Source organism: Podarcis raffonei, chromosome 8 (genome assembly GCF_027172205.1).
Source record: "Podarcis raffonei isolate rPodRaf1 chromosome 8, rPodRaf1.pri, whole genome shotgun sequence".
Classification (NCBI taxonomy): Eukaryota; Metazoa; Chordata; class Lepidosauria; order Squamata; family Lacertidae; genus Podarcis; species Podarcis raffonei.
Genome location: NC_070609.1, coordinates 1059954 through 1074500, shown reverse-complemented (window position 1 = coordinate 1074500; position 14547 = coordinate 1059954). Strand labels below are relative to the sequence as shown.

At 56.0% G+C, this 14547-nt stretch overlaps 1 pseudogene; it reads right to left on the bottom strand.

Annotated features, from left to right (window-relative positions):
* The window catches only part of LOC128418856 (zinc finger protein 721-like), a 28306-nt pseudogene that overhangs the window by 2971 nt on the left and 10788 nt on the right, over positions 1-14547 (bottom strand).

The following is a 14547-nucleotide window of genomic DNA, read 5'->3' as shown; positions in this document are numbered from 1 at the left end:
GGACCTCAGTGTCTGGGTAGAACGATGGAGGTGGAGATGCTCCTTCAGGGATACTGGACCAAGGCCGTTTAGGGCTTTAAAAGTCAGCACCAACACTTTGAATTGTGCTCCGAATTGTACTGGGAGCCAATGTAGGTCTTTCAGGACCAGTGTTATGTGGTGTCAGTGGCCACCCCCAGTCACCAGTTTAGCTGCTGCATTCTGGATTAGTTGGTAGTTTCCAGGTCACCTTCAAAGTAAGCCCCACGTAGAGCACATTGCAATAGTCCAAGCGGGAGATAACTAGAACATGTACCACTCTGGCAAGACAGTCTGCAGACAGGGAGGGTCTCATCCTGCGTACCAGATGGAGCTGGGAGAGAGCTGCCCTGGACACCAAATTGAACTGTACCTCCATGGACAGCTGCAAATCCAAAATGACTCCCAGGCTGCGCACCTGGTCCTTCAGGGGCACAGTTACCCTATTCAGGACCAGGGAGTCCTCCACACCTGCCCACCTCCGGTCCCCAATTTGGATGTTTTCTTAAATTATCGACATCACAGATTGCAGCAGAAACTTGTCATATCAGCATTAGTATTATTATTCAAGTTTCCTTACTTAAATGTTACATGACATGGAGAAATTACAGGGGACAAGGCAGGGGGCCTTCTCGGTAGGGGCACCCACCCTGTGGAACGCCCTCTCATCAGATGTCAAGGAAATAACCATGCAACTTTTAGAGGACTTCTGAAGGCACCTCAGTATTGGGAAGTTTTTAATGTTTGATGTTTTACTATGCTTTTATATTTGTTGGAAGTTGCCCAGAGTGGCTGGGGCCACCCAGTCAGATGGGCAGGGTAAAAATAATAAAATTATCATTATTGTTACTACAGGGTTCACTGCCTGAGATTCAAAAAGCCTGGCTCTGTTTTGGGATGGAGTTTGTTTGGTTCAGTCGTGGAATCTGTGCCATCTCCAATGTCAAGCGACTCTTTGGTCAACCAGAGAGAGCCAGAAGGAAGAACAAAAGCAGGAAACTTGACTGAAGCTACTTCAACATCCCAAATCACTCTGAATCCTACATTTAAGAAGGCCTGGGCAGTTCAGACAGCCTGATCATGGTTTTAAACAGCAGAACTGAAAGAAGAATATTCACAGGGAAAACAATCAATAGCCATCCCTCCAAGGTTTGCTGTGGGACTGTTAACATCCCAGGTGTTGTGGGTGGCGCTGTTGAGCCTCATCGAAATATCAGAGGTTCATCATCTAGAGAGATGTCTTGAATTACAAAACAGATAGGATGATCCAATAGGGAGCCTTACCAAGAGAGTCCAAGATCCCACGATTCTCCTCCATGACCTCCTGATGCAGAGCTCTCTGGTCAGGATCCAGCAACGCCCACTGCTCGTCTGTGAAATGGACAGCCACATCTTCAAAGCACACTGGACCCTAACAGAACAGGGAAAAGGCTGTCCTCTTAGAGAACATTCACTTGGCTCTGTTGTTTTCTACAGCGGCCAGACCCCTCTCTGCCTTCCTCATCCCTCTCTCCTGCTGCAGCTTCTGCCTCGGAGTCTGGGCTGCTCTCTGCCACAGACTCCCTCTGCTCCCTGAGCCCTCTTCCCTCTCCAGCTTCAGACACCTCCTCCTCCTCCTCCTCCCAGTCGGCTCCCTCTTCTCTGGCTCCTCCCACCATTCCTCTGCATCCAACTGTGTCCAGCCAGTCTGCATCCCAGCGCTCCTTCCCCACAAGGCTCCTTCCCCCTACCTGATCTGGGTCCACAGCTGCTGCCTCCCCTCCACCACCATGAAAAGATGAGGGAGCAGGTCTTGGTGGCATCATTCCGCCACCTGGGAGAGAAAATGTAAGTGGGAAACTGTAAGTGCATCTCTAAGTACAGATGGGGCTTGTCCAAGTCTCCCCTGCTAGCTTCCGGTTCCACTCTGCTTTAATGGAGGCAGCGGGAGATCGTTGGCAAATGAAAAACAAGGATGACTGAGGGTAATTCTCCTTGCAAGTTTCCCCCAGGGACAGGGGGGAACGGGCTTCACTCCCAGTTCGTCTCAGTACCAGGCTCCGGCTCCGGCTCCGGCATGGATTGCGGGAGGCAGGGAGGCGCTGAGTGCAAAAGCCCTTCGCCTGCCGAAAACCCTCCTTTGCAGCCATTAAGAAGCAGAGGTTCTCCTGTCAATCAGAGCTCAATTTGGACTAATGTACAGGCATTGCTGGAAGAGATAATAAACTGTGGAATTGAACCAGCTGCAGTAAAAGTCTTCCCAGCTGAGTACATTTGGACATTTGTACCAATTTCATATAATAGTTGTGCAAAAATACATCTCCCCCCCCCTGAGCTCCAGGTGTCTTCCCCCATAAGATGTAAAGAAATCACAGATTAGTTTCAAAACCAAGAGAACGTGACAAAACGGGGGAGTAAACACTCCTTCCTCCTTACCCAGAGGCCTCACTCTGGCGTCCAGCGGAGTCTTCTCTGCCTCAGAAGAATCAAGACCCATTTCTGCCAAAAGATCCTTCCTCTGAAAGAGCAACAAGGATTCAAAACAGAGAATGGGGAGAAGGGTTAGAAAAGGAATGGCAGAGGCAAGCGCTTTCGGGGGACAGAGGTGAAAGCTGCTTCCTGCTTCTGCTAGACTGGTGTCTGGGGTTGGCTGCCAGGACCATGAAACATTGGTCCTCAACGATCTTCACTGGCTCCCAGAACGTTTCCCAGCACAATTCAAAGTTTTGGCCTGAAAGGCCCATGTGATGGGATGGTGAGCTGCTTGTGCGTAAAATCCTAGTCCCTCAGAGTTTGGCTAAGTCCACAAACCTCTGTCTGTGACGGAGCTCCTTAAGCATGGCTCCATCAGTCGCTCGTAGAATCAGACAGTGGGCGTTTACGGAACTTCTTCCAGCATAAAAGTTCCTTAACGGAAACGCGTCTTCTGGACTCTCGGCGTGACAGTTTCCGGCGAGGAGTAGGTGTCCCTATGGGAGGTCCTGAAACCTCCCCACTATTTTCGCTGGAAGTGTCTCTGAGCCCTCCCTCCAGCTCACTTTCCCTTGGAACTCCTCCACCTCTCCCCCTGCTGGTCCCCTCCCCAGCTGAATAGTCTCTCTCAGCCTCTGTGAGCCCTTTCACCTCCTGCTTCTCCGATGGCAGTTCCCTGACATCCACCTCCCCTCCAGGGCCCCCTTCACCCCCTTCCCTCCCCTCCTCTGCGGGAGGCGAGGGAGCAAAACCCCTGAAAGAACCTCCCTCATCTTCCGAAGTTTCGAACACTTCCCTCCACCTGTTGCTGTTTCCGGTTTCCAAGTACTCCTCCTCATCGGAGTCTGTTCCTTCTTCCAACTCCGATTCCCTGAATCCTTCCAGTTCCTCCTCATCGTCGGTGGTGCCAAAGTACTCCCTCCGGAACCTCGCTACTGGCTGAGGTTTCCTGGGGAACCTTTGGTGGAACGTTTCGATCAAGATCTCGTCACTGACCTCCTCTGCCGTCACCCAGGTGTTTTCCGACTCCGGTTCCCCTTCCCACGCGACCAAATACTCCACCTGATTACCCTTCCACCTGGAGTCGATGATCTCCGCCACATGGTTGCTGCTTTCCCTTTCTTCTAAGACTGGCCCCCGTGTGGATACCCCTTCACCTTCCCCCCTATATGGTGACAGTAATGACCTGTGGAATACTGGGTGCAGTTTCATGTGGTTCGGTAACCGGAGTCTGAAAGCCACTGGGTTGACCTGTTGGATGACCTCAAATGGTCCCAATCTTTTGGGTCTCAATTTCTTGCAACCCCCCTTGAACGGCAACCCTTGGGTTGACAGCCAGACCTGACTCCCTACCCTGATGGTTTCACCTTCCCTTCTGCTCTTGTCTGCCTGCCTCTTATATTCTTCTTTGGCCCTTTCTAAGTTGAGTTGGAGTTGACGATGGATCGCTTCCATTTCTTCTACAAAATGTTCGGCGGCCGGGACACTCCATCTCTCCCCTCCTCCCCCTGGAAACGCCCTGGGGTGGCACCCATAATTAGCCAAAAAGGGGCTCATCCCGGTGGACACATTCTCCGCATTATTGTAGGCAAATTCTGCTAGCGCCAACTTTTCGACCCAATCGTTCTCTCTGTCATTGACATAACACCTCAGGTATTGTTGGAGAATACCGTTTGCTCTCTCCGCCTGCCCATTGGTCTCAGGGTGCCTGGCAGTCGAAAAGTTGACCTCTACGTGCAGCAAGCTCATAAGTTTCCTCCAGAATCTGGACGTGAACTGTTTCCCTCTGTCGGAGACCACCCTCAAGGGGGCGCCATGCAGCCTAAAAATATGTTCTACAAACAATTTCGCTGTCTCTTCCGCCGTGACTGCATGTGAGCAAGCTACAAAGTGACCCATCTTAGTTAACAGGTCTACTACGACCAGTATGGCGGTTTTCCCCTGGGATTTAGGCAGATCAGTCATAAAATCTATCGATACCGCCTCCCACGGTCGTTCTGGTGTGGGTAACGGTTCTAATAACCCCGCTGGCGCCCGCCTTTCTCCTTTGGCTCTCTGGCATTGGTCACACCCTCTTACATACTCCCGTACATCCTCCCTCACCTTGGGCCACCAAAATTCCCTGGTCACCAACCACATGGTCTTGTGTTGCCCAAAATGCCCCGCTGTGGGGTTGTCGTGCAGCTGTTTGAGTACTCTCCCCCTCAATTCCCCTTCGGGTATATATAGTGCCCCTTTGTAATACAATGCCCCGTTTCTTTCTTCAAAACCTCCGGGGTCTTCTCCCTCTCTCCTTAAACCTCTGAGCTTATTCTGGGCGTATTCATCATTCTCCGTTCCCTCTACCAGTTCCCTTTGCCCCACCAATGCCGCCCCACACACCCAGCGGTCCTCTGGGATGATATGTCTCTCTTCAGGCGCTCCCTCCCCCTCCAAATATTCAGGTTTGTGCGAGAGAGCGTCCGCTCTGATGTTTTCTGGACCTGGCACATAGCAAATTTCAAAATGGAATTTGGAGAACTCCTGGGCCCACCTCACTTGTCGTTGGTTGAGCACTCGTGCCGTTCTCCAATACTCCAAATTCTTGTGGTCCGTACACACTTGCACCTTATGCTGTGCGCCAATTAGTAAATGTCTCCATCTCCGGAACGCTTCGTGAATGGCGAGTAGTTCTCGGTCATATACGGTGTAGTTCCTCTCGGATTTGTTCAGCTTACGCGAAAAGAAGGCACACGGTCTCCACTCCGACTTATTCTTCCCCGGCTGAAGCAGCACCGCCCCCACCGCCCGGTCTGAGGCATCAGTTTCCACTCTCATGGGTTTTTGTAAATCCACATGCAGGAGCTGTTCTTCCGAAGCGAATGCCCTTTTCAATTCCTCAAATGCTTGCTCCGCCTCCGCCGTCCAAACGAATTTCTTCTTGCTGCTGAGACAGTCCGTGATGGGAGCCGTTAAGTGGGCAAAGTTCTTGATGAATTTACGGTAAAAGTTCCCAAACCCTAAGAACCTTTGCACATCCTTTTTCGTTTTCGGTGTCTTCCATTCCAGCACCGCCTGGACCTTGCCTGGATCCATGGCTAATCCCTTGTCTGATAAGCGGTACCCCAGGAATTCCACCTCCTTGGTGTGAAACTGACACTTCTCCACTTTCACCCACAGCTGGTTTGCTTGCAGTTGGCTCAGCACTTCCCTGACATCCTTTACATGCTGCTCCTCATTCTCTGAATATATCAACACGTCATCGAGGAAGGCCACGCAATTCTTGTAGAGCAGAGGTCCCAGGACGTGGTTCATGAACGATTGAAAACATGCTGAGCCTGATTGCAATCCGAAGGGCATAACTAAATATTCAAAAGCCCCCAAAGGGGTGAACATGGTGGTTTTCCATTCATCCCCTTTCCTTATTCGTATCAGGTTGTATGCCCCTCTCAGGTCCAGTTTCGTGAATATCTTTCCCTTCCTCACCCTGGTCAAAATGTCATCAATTCTGGGCATGGGGAAAGTCACTGGTTCTGACACTGCATTTAGGGCCCGGTAGTCCACTACAAGCCTGGGTTTATCCGTGTTTTTTTTGTCTACAAAAAACACTGGGCTCCCCCCCCCACCGCTCTGGACTCTCTGATGAAGCCCCTCTTCAGGTTTTTATCAATAAACTCCCTTAACTCCTGCATTTCCCTGTCTGACATGGCGTACAGCTTGCCCACGGGGAGCTGGGCTCCAGGGACCAGGTTAATTTGGCAGTCAAAGGCTCTATGCGGTGGTAGTTTATCTTCTTCCCTTTCGCTGAAGACCTTGCTAAGGTCAGCGTATTGTTTGGGCACCTTCCCTTTGTCCGCCACTTCCGTCCCTGCTAGAAAGGCTTTTGCCTCTTCCGGCACCTTTCCCTCTCTGCAGTGTTCCAGGCAATGTGCTGACCCAAAGGAGACCACTCTCTGATGCCAGCCCACTAGCGGATCATGCAACGCTAGCCAGCTCATTCCCAAAATAACGGGAGCCCCTCCCAGGGTGGCCACATTGAACGCTATCCTTTCGGTGTGCCTGGCCACCCTCATAACCATTGGGACGGTCTGTAGGCTAACTTCTCCTCCCAACAGCTCCCTCCCATCGATCGTGGTCACCTGCAGGGGGTTACTTAAAGGGAGTATCTGTATCTGGTGTTCAGCTGCAAACTCCTTACTCATAAAATTACAGGAGCTGCCTGAGTCCAACAGCGCCTTTGTCTTTAGTGGGTATCCGTTTGCCAGCTCTAGCAACACCTCTATTACTAGGGCTGGTCTTGGAGGTTCCGGTGTGGGCACTTTTACTGCTCCTTGGCCTGGCTGCTGTGCCCTGACGGTGGCAGCCAGGCGTTGGCTTTTACTGGCTCCTGGACTCCCTCCTCCTTCCCCCCAACAGCTCCCGCCATCCCTTGCCATTCCTTTCTTTGCGGGCAGACTCTGGCAAAGTGACCTGGCTGCTGGCAGAGTAACATTTCTTGGTGCTCTTCCCCTCCTTCTTCCTCCCTTCACTGGGATTTGAAACTGCGCGCACGCGTGCTGTTCCAATTTCCATCGGCTCTCCTGGCGGGAAATTTGGCTCCGGAATCTCTGGAATGCGGAAATCCCTCCAACGCTCTCCTTTCCCTTCCCGCTTCTCCAAGGCTCTCGCCTCCTGGCGCGCTCCAATGGTCAGCGCTGATTTGGTCAGCTGGTCCATAGACTCCGCCCTGGGCGCCCGGGAAAGTTCGTCTTTCACCGCCGAAGAAAGCCCCTCTTCAAAAAGCATTTGAATGGGTTCCGCCGATAGGTCCCACCCCAATTTATGTATCAGCATTGTAAACTCAGTCCAGTACTCACGAACCGATCGGCTCCCCTGTTTACAAGCCATCAACTGTCTGCGCACCAGTCCCTGTTCAATCTCGCTGGAAAACATCAAATCCATGGCACGAAAAAACTTCCTCGTGTCCTTCAGCATTTCACTATTCCCTGCCATCAGGGGTCTAACCCAGTCTCTCGCCCCCCCTTCGAGATGGCCAACCACAAACGCCACTCGCGATGCCTCGTCGGGAAAGTCGTCAAACTGCAGCTCGAGAGCATACTGCATCTCTGTCCTAAAGGCTTGATAGTTCCTGGGGTCCCCCCCAAACTTCTACACCAATCCTGGCATCTTTCTTGCTAGTGTAGCGCCTTTTGCCTTTTCTGCATCCTGCGCCCTCCTTTCCTCTAGCCTCGCCGTTTGCAGCGCTAGCTGGACTTCCAACACCCTGTACCTTTCTTCCAGGCTTGGACCCTCTCCAGCTCCTCCTGCTCCCCCGGCTCCGGCTGGGTTGCTCATGATGCCTCTCTGCACAAGCTGCTTTCAGAGACTGTCCGATTGCTGTGATGGGATGGTGAGCTGCTTGTGCGTAAAATCCTAGTCCCTCAGAGTTTGGCTAACCACAAACCTCTGTCTGTGACGGAGCTCCTTAAGCATGGCTCCATCAGTCGCTCGTAGAATCGGACAGTGGGCGTTTACGGAACTTCTTCCAGCATAAAAGTTCCTTAACGGAAACGCGTCTTCTGGATTCTCGGCGTGACAGTTTCCGGCGAGGAGTAGGTGTCCCTATGGGAGGTCCTGAAACCTCCCCACTATTTTCGCTGGAAGTGTCTCTGAGCCCTCCCTCCAGCTCACTTTCCCTTGGAACTCCTCCACCTCTCCCCCTGCTGGTCCCCTCCCCAGCTGAATAGTCTCTCTCAGCCTCTGTGAGCCCTTTCACCTCCTGCTTCTCCGATGGCAGTTCCCTGACAGCCCACTATACCCAAAGGAGCGTCTTCATGAACTGAGGTTACAGGGAACCAGGCAGAAGACCTTCTCCACAGTGGCCCCACCCTGGGGAATGCCCTCCCATCAGGTGAGAAGGAGATAAAAAACTGCATAACTTTTAGAAGACATCTGATGTCTTCTTATGCTTTTATATGTGCTGGTAGGCACCCAGCCACATGGGTGTCATAAATAATAATAATATCTGTTCCTAGATGCTTTCCAAAAAAGGATGGGTCATTAGGAAATGATTTCGGAATACTCTCCTTCCTCTTTGGAGACCCTTGGGAGTATCCAGAGGAAAGTCTCTCTCACCTGCTGCTCTGCCTGCTTCCTCTCCTCTGCCTGACTCAGGAGGAAACCTTCGGCCAGGGCCACTGCCTGGGAACTGGTCTCCGCTCCGCATTCCCTCACCCAGTTCTCCATCTCCAGAGGAAGGACAGCCAGGAACTGCTCCAAGATCACCAGGTCCAGCATCTCAGCTTTCGTGTGCCTTTCTGGCTTCAGCCATTGACGGCAAAGGTGGTAGAGTTGGCTGCAAACCTCTCGGGGTCCTTTGGCCTCCTGGTAGCAGAACTGACTGAGCTGCTGGCTCTGTACAGCTGAGGAAGGGGTGTCCTCCTCACCCAGGATCTTCTGCACGGAGTTTTCCCAGAATCCCCCACTACTCCCCGTTTCCTGGGCGTGGCCTCTTCCTGCTTCAGGGCCAGCTGAGTCTTGCTCCTCCATCTGGGCTCTCCGGAAGTCTCCAAGAGATCGGAAGGAGCCCCTTGGTCCTCTGCCAAGTTCTGTGTGTCCTAATGCAAGCTGCAGCAAATCCTATGAATCAAACACATTCTTCTATTATAATATCAAAGCACAGCCAAGAGAAGAAGAATGTTCCCTGAGCAAGTGTAGGGAGAGGAGGAGGAGGAAGAAGTCATAACTGTGAATGACAAGTGAGTCATTTGTATGAAGTGTAATTTGGAGCCAGGGCAATAGTGGGGGTCCCTCCCAACCCCACTTCATAGTCCAGAGCTTCACCCCAACCCAGCCATATCTGCTTGGGTGGCTTGGTGAGCAGCAGGGCTCATGTCTAGCTCCAGCCACCGTCCCTTTGGCACAGACAGGATGTGGCCATGGGACTTCCTGCTCTGGATCCGATGGGAAGGTTGCAATGCCCTCTGGGTGAAACTGCCCTGGAAGACGCCTCAGAAACTGGACCCAAATGCAGCGGTTGGGTTCTCAACTGGATTCCTTGTTTTACTAATGGCATTTCTATCCCATCTTTTTCTCCAACAGGCTCCAGGTGGTGTCCGGGACTGGACCCAAGAGGAATGCTGGAGACCCCCTTCCCTCCTCCTGAACCTTCCCGAGGAGGACAGTATAGATTTACAACAGTGGTTTGCAGAAGGTCATAGTTCAGAGGCTGCAGAGGGGAGAAGCTGGGAAATATTGGGAGAACAGCAGGAGGAGGAAGCAGCAGCACCAGGGGAGAGACAGCTGACAGACTCTGTGTCTTCAGAAAGCATTCCTGACCCTCCTTCTCCCAGGATCCAGCGTGCATTGAGAGTAGGAGAACAGGAAGCTCAGAGGCAGAAAGCACAGATCAGCCGACGCAGGGATGACGTAGGAGAGAGAGAGGGGTGGGACTTTACTCAGAACAAAGCCATTACTGCAATGGAGAGGCGCTGTTCAAAGTCTCTCTCTGTAAATATTGAATAAAGGACTCGGCCGGAACTCTTCTTGTTGTCTACTTCTTGGCTGGCCACTGGGGGAGGGATGGGATTCCCGGAAGCCTGACAGGTGGCATCTACCCCTCCTCACTGAAGACCCACGAAAATCCTTTGGAATACATGTAGTTCCTGTTTTAAAGACCTGCATTGGTTGCCAGTTCATTTCTGGGCCTAAGTTCATCAACAGAGCAAGACTTTATATTATTGTTTAGTTGGCAATGGAAGAGGAGAAAGGCCCATGACTCACCCTTAATCGAAGCACAACCACAAGGGCTTTGCCATGTGGAATGCTCTCTGTTCGCTCTGTTCTGTTTCCCCTTTATTTTTGGTCGCGTTCAAACCAATGCATTAACCCAAAAGTCATACGCTGACCACTGATAATGAACCTGATGTGGCAAATTAATTATGCTGCTTTTGTGATATACAAATGGCATGAGAAGACTTGCTTTATTTAATTCTATTCTTTATTATACCTATGATCCTTCTTTATAAAACCCAATAAAAAGTTATTCAAAAAACAAGAGGAAACAACACACACACACACACAGGCTCCATCTGTGTTGCATCTGATATGTTCGCAGGCTTTAAATTAATCACCAGAAAAGGAAAAGGTTAGCAAAGAATATGATAGGAGAAGACCAGAAGGTTTTGGTGGCGGAAACAGGGTTTCAAACAGAAAAGGAAATATTTGTGTGTTACTGTGACAAATACCAGTTTATGTTGTTTCAAAATAATTATGTGCTGAAATTAAAGCATATGTCAAGGTGGGAGATGCCGAAATATTTATCTCATTTTTCATGGCAGGGAAAATGTCAAGTTAAAATTAAGGTTCTTGCAAGATGCCAAGGAAAGAGAAGCAGGAATAACCCTCCTTTCTGTTTGTGCGCTGATTTAGATTACTTGGCTTTATCTTTGATCAAAAGATACGGGGCACTGGACGCCACTTTCGCCCACCTCCTTTCAAACATGAACCACATCTATTGCCAGGAAGGAAAATGAGGGGGGAGAAAAGAAGCGTCGTTTGTGAAGGATGCCGAGAGTCCCTCGGAGACCCCCGGGGAAGCTTGGGCGGCAGGGGGGCCCCCCACCCCCTCCCTCCCTCCCTCCCTCCCTCCCTCCCTCCCTCCGCCCTGCCCGGGTCCCCTGGCAGGCTCCGCCCCGCCTCTCTCTCTCGCCGAGAGCCAGGAGTTTACCTCAGCGCCGCGGGGCAGGGAGTTCCGCAGGCTTCCCCAGAGGAGACCCACCAGAGCCCGGCAGGCGAGGGCCAGGCCGGAAGGGACGTCAGAGGGGGAGGGGGGAGCAGCGGCCCGCCTGCCTTCCTTCCTTCCTTTCCTGTCCTCTCTAGGAAGCCAGCTCGGCGCCCCTTAACCCTTCTCTCTCCCGCGGAGCCGTCCGGGGCGTCGCGCAGGCGCAGAGCTGCTCCCTCGGAGGGGAAGAGGCCGCCCTTGGGCCCGCCAGGGGGGAGAGGAGGGGCGTGGGAAGGGGGAACCCGTGTCCCGGAGGAGGAGCCCCTCTCTCGGCCTGGGGCGGGGGAGCGGGGAGCCTTCCAGGGGGGGCCCAGGGGCCAGGTGGGGGGCCCGGGGGTGTCTCTCTTGGGGGCTCCTGGGGGGGCAGAGAGCCGTGTCCCAGCAAGAGGGGGGCCTGGGAGGGGGGTGCCTGGCCGGGAAGAAGCCGGACTGGGCGCGTGCGCGTGGGAAGGGGGAACCCGTGTCCCGGAGGAGGAGCCCCTCTCTCTGCCTGGGGCTGCCAAGGGGCGTCTGGGCGGGGGAGCCTTCCAGGGGGGTCTTGGGGGGCCAGGTGGGGGGCCCGGGGGTGTCTCTCTAGGGGGCTCCTGGGGGGCAGAGAGCCGTGTCCCAGCAAGAGGGGGGCCTGGGAGGGGGGCGCCTGGCCGGGAAGAAGCCGGACTGGGCGCGTGTGCGTGGGAAGGGGGAACCCGTGTCCCGGAGGAGGAGCCCCTCTCTCGGCCTGGGGCGTCTGGGCGGGGGAGCGGAGAGCCTTCCAGGGGGGTCTTGGGGGGGCCAGGTGGGGGGCCCGGGGGTGTCTCTCTTGGGGGCTCCTGGGGGGGCAGAGAGCCGTGTCCCAGCAAGAGGGGGGCCTGGGAGGGGGGTGCCTGGCCGGGAAGAAGCCGGACTGGGCGCGTGTGCGTGGGAAGGGGGAACCCGTGTCCCGGAGGAGGAGCCCCTCTCTCGGCCTGGGGCGGGGGAGCGGGGAGCCTTCCAGGGGGGGCCCAGGGGCCAGGTGGGGGGCCCGGGGGTGTCTCTCTTGGGGGCTCCTGGGGGGGCAGAGAGCCGTGTCCCAGCAAGAGGGGGGCCTGGGAGGGGGGTGCCTGGCCGGGAAGAAGCCGGACTGGGCGCGTGCGCGTGGGAAGGGGGAACCCGTGTCCCGGAGGAGGAGCCCCTCTCTCGGCCTGGGGCGGGGGAGCGGGGAGCCTTCCAGGGGGGGCCCAGGGGCCAGGTGGGGGGCCCGGGGGTGTCTCTCTTGGGGGCTCCTGGGTGGGTCTGGGGGGGCAGAGAGCCGTGTCCCAGCAAGAGGGGGGCCTGCCCGGGGGGCGCCTGGCCGGGAAGAAGCCGGACTGGGCGCGTGTGCGTGGGAAGGGGGAACCCGTGTCCCGGAGGAGGAGCCCCTCTCTCGGCCTGGGGCGGGGGAGCGGGGAGCCTTCCAGGGGGGTCTTGGGGGGGCAGGTGGGGGGCCCGGGGGTGTCTCTCTTGGGGGCTCCTGGGCGGGTCTGGGGGGGCAGAGAGCCGTGTCCCAGCAAGAGGGGGGCCTGCCCGGGGGGCGCCTGGCCGGGAAGAAGCCGGACTGGGCGCGTGTGCGTGGGAAGGGGGAACCCGTGTCCCGGAGGAGGAGCCCCTCTCTCGGCCTGGGGCGGGGGAGCGGGGAGCCTTCCAGGGGGGGCCCAGGGGCCAGGTGGGGGGCCCGGGGGTGTCTCTCTTGGGGGCTCCTGGGCGGGTCTGGGGGGGCAGAGAGCCGTGTCCCAGCAAGAGGGGGGCCTGCCCGGGGGGCGCCTGGCCGGGAAGAAGCCGGACTGGGCGCGTGTGCGTGGGAAGGGGGAACCCGTGTCCCGGAGGAGGAGCCCCTCTCTCGGCCTGGGGCGGGGGAGCGGGGAGCCTTCCAGGGGGGGCCCAGGGGCCAGGTGGGGGGCCCGGGGGTGTCTCTCTTGGGGGCTCCTGGGCGGGTCTGGGGGGGCAGAGAGCCGTGTCCCAGCAAGAGGGGGGCCTGCCCGGGGGGCGCCTGGCCGGGAAGAAGCCGGAGTGGGCGCGTGTGCGTGGGAAGGGGGAACCCGTGTCCCGGAGGAGGAGCCCCTCTCTCGGCCTGGGGCTGCCAAGGGGCGTCTGGGCGGGGGAGCCTTCCAGGGGGGTCTATGGGGGGCCCGGGGGTGTCTCTCTTGGGGGCTCCTGGGCGGGTCTGGGGGGGCAGAGAGCCGTGTCCCAGCAAGAGGGGGGCCTGGGAGGGGGGCGCCTGGCCGGGAAGAAGCCGGACTGGGCGCGTGTGCGTGGGAAGGGGGAACCCGTGTCCCGGAGGAGGAGCCCCTCTCTCGGCCTGGGGCGTCTGGGCGGGGGAGCGGAGAGCCTTCCAGGGGGGTCTTGGGGGGGCCAGGTGGGGGGCCCGGGGGTGTCTCTCTAGGGGGCTCCTGGGGGGCAGAGAGCCGTGTCCCAGCAAGAGGGGGGCCTGGGAGGGGGGCGCCTGGCCGGGAAGAAGCCGGACTGGGCGCGTGTGCGTGGGAAGGGGGAACCCGTGTCCCGGAGGAGGAGCCCCTCTCTCGGCCTGGGGCTGCCAAGGGGCGTCTGGGCGGGGAGCCTTCCAGGGGGGTCTTGGGGGGGCCAGGTGGGGGGCCCGGCGGTGTCTCTCTTGGGGGCTCCTGGGCGGGTCTGGGGGGGCAGAGAGCCGTGTCCCAGCAAGAGGGGGGCCTGGGAGGGGGGCGCCTGGCCGGGAAGAAGCCGGACTGGGCGCGTGTGCGTGGGAAGGGGGAACCCGTGTCCCGGAGGAGGAGCCCCTCTCTCGGCCTGGGGCTGCCAAGGGGGAGAACCAGGTCTCTGGCACCTGGATGGAAATGCCACGGACAACTAAAGAAAGAAGCGTCCCTTGTATATCAAGCAACAGGAAAAGACCACACAAAAAGCAATAAGATTAATTTTTATTCAGACCCAGAACAGAAAAAAGCAGCAGTAAGTGCAGTGTCTCAAAGATGCAGCGTAACATCTTTACCTTAGAAGAAGTAATTAAACGTAACAATCGGCAAAGAGGCAGTGAAATGGAATTTTTCAGTGGCAAGGGGGACAAGGAAACCCATCACAGCAGGCCTGCGGTGTTAAAAATCAGGAGAAGAGATTTCTGTACATCTCAAGAGCAAGAAGAATGTATTCCTTCCCACCCTTTGCTTGAGAAGTAAAACTCTGCAAGTGTTTGGCTCCAGGGTCCCTTGAGAGAGAGTTGGTTCCGACTCTCTGAGCAAAGAGGAAGGAAAAGGGGGTCCTGCATGACCCCCTTTTCTAGGGGTGGGGGAGAGGGATTGGGCTCCCAGGTCAAGAGAGCACCTTGTATCCTGGCACTGAAAAGACACCCTCCCGACACACACACACTTTGT